General features: G+C 41.0%; 1 protein-coding gene across 1 annotated transcript in view; it reads left to right on the top strand.

Moving 5' to 3' along the window:
- LOC143276306 (uncharacterized) overlaps nt 1-7,500 on the top strand; it is an 11,717-nt gene that overhangs the window by 1,135 nt on the left and 3,082 nt on the right. The gene's annotated exons all lie outside the window — the stretch shown is intronic.

Below are 7,500 nucleotides of genomic sequence, written 5' to 3'. Positions count from 1 at the left end.
GGAAAGCTCTTTCTGCACAGTCTGTCTCCAGGCTGACCGTTCGAGGGCTGTTGCTTCCCAGTTGTTCTGATCGATGTTCAAGGCTTTTAGGTCCCTCTTGCACACGTCTTTGAATCGCAGCTGTGGTCTGCCTGTGGGACGTTTTCCCTGCACAAGTTCTCCGTAGAGGAGGTCTTTAGGGATCCGTCCGTCGTCCATGCGCACGACATGGCCGAGCCAGCGCATACGTCTCTGTTTCAGCAGCGTGTACATGCTGGTGCATCCAGCTGGATGCACTTGTTACATACATGAAATGAATTGACAATTGTTAATTAATCAGCACAGGATTAGAACTTAGTGTTCCTGGGTTTTGATGTTGGTTACGATTTGTTCGTTTGTGTTCCTTGTGCTTTGTTTCTTTTGGGGTTTCGCTTGTCTTTAATTCGTTTGCAATCACAACTTTGTTTTTCTTTATTGTCTTTTTTTGTTTGTTTGGTTTGTTTTTTCTCCGTCTTGTTGTTTTCTCTTTTCTTTAATTCGTTTGCAATCACAACTATTTTTCCTTATCGTCTTTTTTGTTTTGTTTTGTTTTGTTTTTTTGTTTTGTTTTCTTCTTGTTTTCTTTGTTCTTTAATTCGTTAGCAACCACTCCTTTTTTTATCGTCTTTTTTCTTGTTTTTCTTGTTGTTGTTGTTGTTGTTCTTCTTTTTCTTCGCCTTTATCATTTTATTTCATTTAATTGTTTTCTGTGTTGTATCGTTTAATGGGCAGAATTGCAATATGTCTTTTATTGCGCTTAATTCTTTGCCTATTAAAGATTCAATCAATCAAGTAATCAATCCTTCTTCTTCTCCTTCTTCTGTGATCTGTTTGTATGGGTTTTTTCTTTTCTTTAAAATCGAGAGTCATGGCTTCCTCCTCCTCCTTCTCCTTCTTCTGTGATCTGTTTGTATGGGTTTTTTCTTTTCTTTAAAATCGAGAGTCATGGCTTCCTCCTCCTCCTTCTTCTGTGATCTGTTTGTATGGGTTTTTTCTTTTCTTTAAAATCGAGAGTCATGGCTTCCTCCTTCTCCTTCTTCTGTGATCTGTTTGAATGGGTTTTTTCTTTTCTTTAAAATCGAGAGTCATGGCTTCCTCCTTCTCCTTCTCCTTCTTCTGTGATCTGTTTGTATGGGTTTTTTCTTTTCTTTAAAATCGAGAGTAATGGCTTCCTCCTCCTTCTTCTCCTTCTTCTGTGATCTGTTTGTATGGGTTTTTTCTTTTCTTTAAAATCGAGAGTCATGGCTTCCTCCTCCTTCTTCTCCTTCTTCTGTGATCTGTTTGTATGGGTTTTTTCTTTTCTTTAAAATCGAGAGTCATGGCTTCCTCCTTCTTCTTCTTCTTCGTTTATTGTCTTCTGTCTTTTGCCGTCCTTTCCTTTCCTTTTTTGTGTTTTTTTTTGTTGTTGTTTTTTGTTTTGTTTTCTGCTTTGTTTTGTTTGCCGTTTTGTTTTAGTTTGTTTTTTATTTCCTACTTGACGCTCTCCTCAACATCTTATTAAAGAACTTTCTATTGTTCCGCTTCTTTTAAAGTCATTTCTTCTCTTCTTCTCCTCTCTCTGTCTCTGTCTCTGTCTCTCTGTCTCTGTCTCTCTCTCCCCCCTTTTTTTCCCAGTTTATTCTTTCTTTCTTTTTTTCTGTTGTTTGTTTTCCTGTCAGTATTCTCTTTCTGCTTCTCTTTCCTTGTCTTCTTCGTCTTCTTCTTCTTCTGCTACTACTGCTGCTGCTTTTCGTCTTCTTCTTCCTCCTCCTCTTCCTCCTCCTCTTCCACCACCTCCTTCATCACCTCCTCCTCCTCGTTCTTCTTTCTTTCTTTCTTTATTTCTTCGTCTTTTCTCTTCATCATTGTATTGTAATGTATTTCTCCTTTTCGTCCCAACAGATTTCTCTGTGTGAAATTCGGGCTGCTCTCCCCAGGGAGAGCGCGTCGCTATACTACAGCGCCACCCCTTTTTTTTCTTTTTTTTTGTATTTTTTCCTGTGTGCACTTTTTGGTGTGTTTTTTTTTCTACCGAAGTGGATTTTTCTACAGAATTTTGCCAGGAACAACCCTTTTGTTGCCGTGGGTTCGTTTACGTGCGCTAAGTGCATGATAGCACACGGGACCTCGGTTTATCGTCTCACCCGAATGACTAGCGTCCAGACCACCAGTCAAGGTCTAGTGGAAGGGGGAGAAAATATCGGCGGCTGAGCCGTGATTCGAACCAGCGCGCTCAGATTCTCTCGCTTCCCAGGCGGACGCGTTACCTCTAGGCCATCACTTCCTCTTACCTCGTTTTTTTTTTTTTTCTCTAAAAACAGCATGCAGTATTTCAGCGCAAAGCCTTGTGACGATAATTTCCTTTCTATCATCTTTCAGTTAAACATACTTAAAAAAACAAAAAAAAACAAAAAAAAAAAAAACCTGTCTTAACCACGTTTCTTCTGTCATACCTAGTAATCCTTTGAGAGTAATGTGTGGCCAGTCCAGGTTAATGTGGCTCTTGATGCAATGTAGCCTATCCAGGCTGGGGAGAGCAGCCCGAATTTCACACAGAGAAATCTGTTGTGATAAAAAAAAAAAAAGAAATACAAATACAAATACAAAATATGCGTGTCAAGACGTGCTGTTGTGGATAAAATGGTAATGGTGACATTTCAGCTGGCTAACTTCAGCGAATATCATGTAGGTTTGTAAGACATTTATCACTTAATCTTCATTCATGTATAATGACGTTTATTAATCAATTTCATGTTGACTTATTGACGTTTATCACGTACCTTAACGCAGGTTATAATGGATAATTATAAACTGTATGTAGGTTTATTGGCTGTTGATAAATATATTTCATACACTTTTACTGGTGTGCTTATCAACTAACTTCTAAAACGTAGAACGATATTAACATGCCTACCATGCTATGAAAATAAGACGAGGCATTGATTATTTCAATAATAATAATAATAATGGATACTTACATAGCACACTATCCAGGAATCTGCTCTAGGTGCTTTACACCTACACACACACACACACACACACACACACACACACACACACACACACACACACACACACACACACACACACACACACACACACACACACACACACACACACACACACACACACACACACAATACGCAGAAAGAAAAGAAAAGAAAAAAAGAACAACTTTGTGCATGCACACCAATGAATATGTTGATGGTGAAAAGACAACAGCAACTTGCACGCATGCATACGTTCGCGCTCACACGCACGTACACGTTCACGTACACACACGCGCGCGCGCGCACACACACACGCACACACACACACACACACACACACACACACACACACACACAATACACAGAAAGAAAAGAAAAGAAAAAAGAACAAATTTGTGCATGCACACCCATGAATATGTTAATGATGAAAAAACAACAGCAACTTGCACGCATGCATACGTTCGCGCTCACACGCACGTACACGTACACACACACACACACACACACACACACACACACACACAGAGGAAAATACACCCCCCTCGCCCCCCCCCCCCCCCCCACACACACACATCTCGCTCGCTCTCGCTCTCTCTCTCTTCGGTGGGTTTGTGTGTGTGTGTGTGTGTTTGTGTGTGTGTGTGTGTGTGTGTGTGTGTGTGTGTGTGTGTGTGTGTGTCTTCTTGGGGGGTCGGGATGAGGGAGATGAGGGGGGCGGGGGGGTGGGGGTGGGTGCTGCAGAACTTTCATTGTCCTTATAACCATGAGCAGTCGGCTTGACCTTTCTGCCTTTCTTTCGTTCTACAAGTTCTCGTGTGTGTCGATTCCAAGTCTATGTTATATGTATTGAGTCTCTACTTAACCTTTGACAAGAATGTAATTTCTGTAACAGAAATAAGTCGGGATAGGCTTATAAGTATTTTAACAGTAGGAGGTATACGTATTACTATATGTATTATACGTCTTCACATTCAGGATTTTTCTCTAATGAATTGGCTGATATGCCCGCATTACAAGGTACTCACCAAGAGGACGCTCTATAGTACTGAACTCTACGATGTCTATATCAGAGATACATTTTATCAGGAAAAAAAAAAATATATATATATATACATATATCTCTGTGTGTGTGTGTGTGTGTGTGTGTGTGTGTGTGTGTGTGTGTGTGTGTGTGTGTGTCGTGGAACAGGCTCAGAGTATTACAACCGGAGTTTGACTGCCGCTTTAGAAGGAACCCAGAAAAATGTTCCCCGTATTCATAGCACAATTTTCTTTCACTACAGCGTATCGCATTTAAGACAAACTTTTATCTATATATATCAAAACGAGATGATATACTTTGGTGGGAGAAACATTTGATTTGTTTCCAGCGTAATATTTTAAATCCTTTCGTGGGTAGCATTTTTTTTTAAAGATATCTTGGAATTGTTTATGATTTCTCGATATTGTCACCAAAAAGATATGTGCATTAGACATTTGCCCCTAGGCGTTTTATGTTACTTAATTCTTTAAACTACAATATGATGCTGTCGTCACTTTTAGAATTTCCTTGTTTTCGCCCTTTCTGAATTACACCCATTTAAATGTACGTGGATTGAAGAACGTTCCATGATTCCATTCTATCTGCCCAGCACAAAGGGTTCTATGCTTATCGTACCGTATCGCATCATATTGTATTACATTGTAATCGTATTATATCGCATTACAATGTTCATCATTGTAGTATTTTGTCACAACGGATTACTCTTTCTGAAATTCGGGCTGCCCTGACGCAACAATTTGTTTCAAACGGAAAGAAATCAATAAAACTAGCGAGAGTTTATTCGATTGTATTATGTCACTTGGAACATTCTTCCTTTTGACTGATCATTTGCAAACGATGGGTCATGGAAAGTTTGCGCGCGATGCGGGTTTGTGTGTGTGTGTGTGTGTGTGTGTGTGTGTGTGTGTGTGCATGAACTGTATTTGTGCTGAGAGAGAGAGAGAGAGACAGAGACGGAGACAGACAGACAGATACAGAGACAGATACAGAGTGACAAACAGATAGAGACAGAGAGACAGAGACAGTGACAGGGACAGAGTTATGGTCAACTCTTATATTGGAGAAAAAAAATACTGTGTGTCTAGTCACGCGCGCGCGCGCCCGTGTGTGTGTGTGTGTGTGTGTGTGTGTGTGTGTAATCGTGCATGCAAGCATTCATGCATACAGATTTGTTTCGCTTCCTCTCTCTTCATATCACACTGTCTAATTTACTCAGACGATATTCTACCCACTTCTGTTCTGTTTATTGTTGAGAGTTCCCCCCCCCCCCCCCCCGACACCCCCCCCTCCCCCGTTTCTCACACACGTCAGTGGTCAGTTTGTGGACGCGCAAAGCCATCATTCTATCACTACTCTACATCATACGATGACCACTTAGCCACGCCGTCCCACTCTTCCTTAACGACTTCTTAACTGCCCCTTAATGTCTTTTCTATCACCGCTCTCGCTACTAGGCAGATTGGGGGGGGGGGGTGGAAGGGAATATTGAATATATAAATAATGTGCATAATAAACTGCTGTGTTGTGTTGTGCTGGCCAGGTCGAGAGCATCTCTGCTGGTTGGGAAAAGTTGGCGAAGCTTTTGAAAGAACATGGCATTATGCAAGTGATGATGATGGATAGGGAATTGGAGGGGAGGGGGTGGGGGGCGTGTAGACGGGTTATCATTAGTTGGCTCCATTGTTGCTGGTGTTTTTTTTCTTGTTTTTTTTCTGTTGACAGAGTTAGTTATCTGCCTGGTCTGCTCTTTTTTGAGATGCTGCTGTGAAATACGCACGTCAGCAAATTGCAGGACACTCCGGTGTGTGTGTGTGTGTGTGTGTGTGTGTGTGCGCGCGCGCGCTCGTAAGCACACACACACACACACACACACACACACACGCACGCACGCACACACACACACACACACACACACACACACACACACACACACACACACGTACCATCACACCCCATCCCATCATATCCGATCCTATCACATCACATCACATATTATACAACACGACCATCCAAGTGAAGAGCACGTGCACTTGGAATCATTTCCAGTCCACAAGACACAAAACCTTATTAATAAGGACGCATATTTTCCATACTGCCTGCTGACATTCTCCACATAAACCCAGCTATAAAAAAAAAAAAAGCGCGCATGCTTGTCAACTGGTAAACATTGAAGATTTGTGTCAACAACCTTCCGTTTTCTGTTAACTACCTTCCTATTTTCTGAACATCCTTTCCCCTGTCAACACAGCGCGTTGGGTTATGCAGCTGTCAGGCATCTGTCTGCATGCCTAGCAGATGTGGTGTAGCGTATATGGATTTGTCCGAACGCAGTGACGCCTCCACGAGAAGCTGAAACTGAAACTTACACACATCCTTTTTTTTTTTTTTTTTTTTTTACTTACTGACTGACGACATTCCATGTGTGCTTACACCTTGTTTGTGAACAACCAACTATCACTTCACTGTTAGCGTTCCCTTTCCTTCAACTATTCCCCTTTCAAGTGTTTATCAACAATCTTCAGCCATCCCGTGTCTATTAACGAACTCCATCCATCCCTTTCCTTTGTTTACCAACAATCTTCAGCCATCCCTTTCCCGTGTTTATTAACAGTCTTCAGCCATCCATTTCTTTTGTTTATTAACAATCTTCAGCCATCCCGTGTTTATTAACAATCTTCAGCCATCCCGTGTTTATTAACAATCTTCAGCCATCCATTTCTTTTGTTTATTAACAATCTTCAGCCATCCCGTGTTTATTAACAATCTTCAGCCATCCCGTGTTTATTAACGAACTCCATCCATCCCTTTCCCTTACTTATTAACAATCTTCAGCCATCCCGTGTTTATTAACAATCTTCAGCCATCCCGTGTTTATTAACGAACTCCATCCATCCCTTTCCCTTACTTATTAACAATCTTCAGCCAGCCATTTCTTTTGTTTATTAACAATCTTCAGCCATCCCGTGTTTATTAACAATCTTCAGCCATCCCGTGTTTATTAACAATCTTCAGCCATCCCGTGTTTATTAACAATCTTCAGCCATCCCGTGTTTATTAACAATCTTCAGCCATCCATTTCTTTTGTTTATTAACAATCTTCAGCCATCCCGTGTTTATTAACAATCTTCAGCCATCCCGTGTTTATTAACGAACTCCATCCATCCCTTTCCCTTACTTATTAACAATCTTCAGCCATCCATTTCTTTTGTTTATTAACAATCTTCAGCCATCCCGTGTTTATTAACAATCTTCAGCCATCCCGTGTTTATTAACGAACTCCATCCATCCCTTTCCCTTACTTATTAACAATCTTCAGCCAGCCATTTCTTTTGTTTATTAACAATCTTCAGCCATCCCGTGTTTATTAACAATCTTCAGCCTTCCCGTGTTTATTAACAATCTTCAGCCATCCATTTCCCGTGTTTATTAACAATCTTCAGCCATCCATTTCCCGTGTTTATTAACAATCTT

The sequence above is a fragment of the Babylonia areolata genome, chromosome 31, assembly GCF_041734735.1.
Source record: "Babylonia areolata isolate BAREFJ2019XMU chromosome 31, ASM4173473v1, whole genome shotgun sequence".
NCBI classification, from domain to species: domain Eukaryota; kingdom Metazoa; phylum Mollusca; class Gastropoda; order Neogastropoda; family Buccinidae; genus Babylonia; species Babylonia areolata.
Note: the sequence above shows the minus strand (reverse complement) of the source record. Positions and strands in the feature narration are given on the sequence as shown.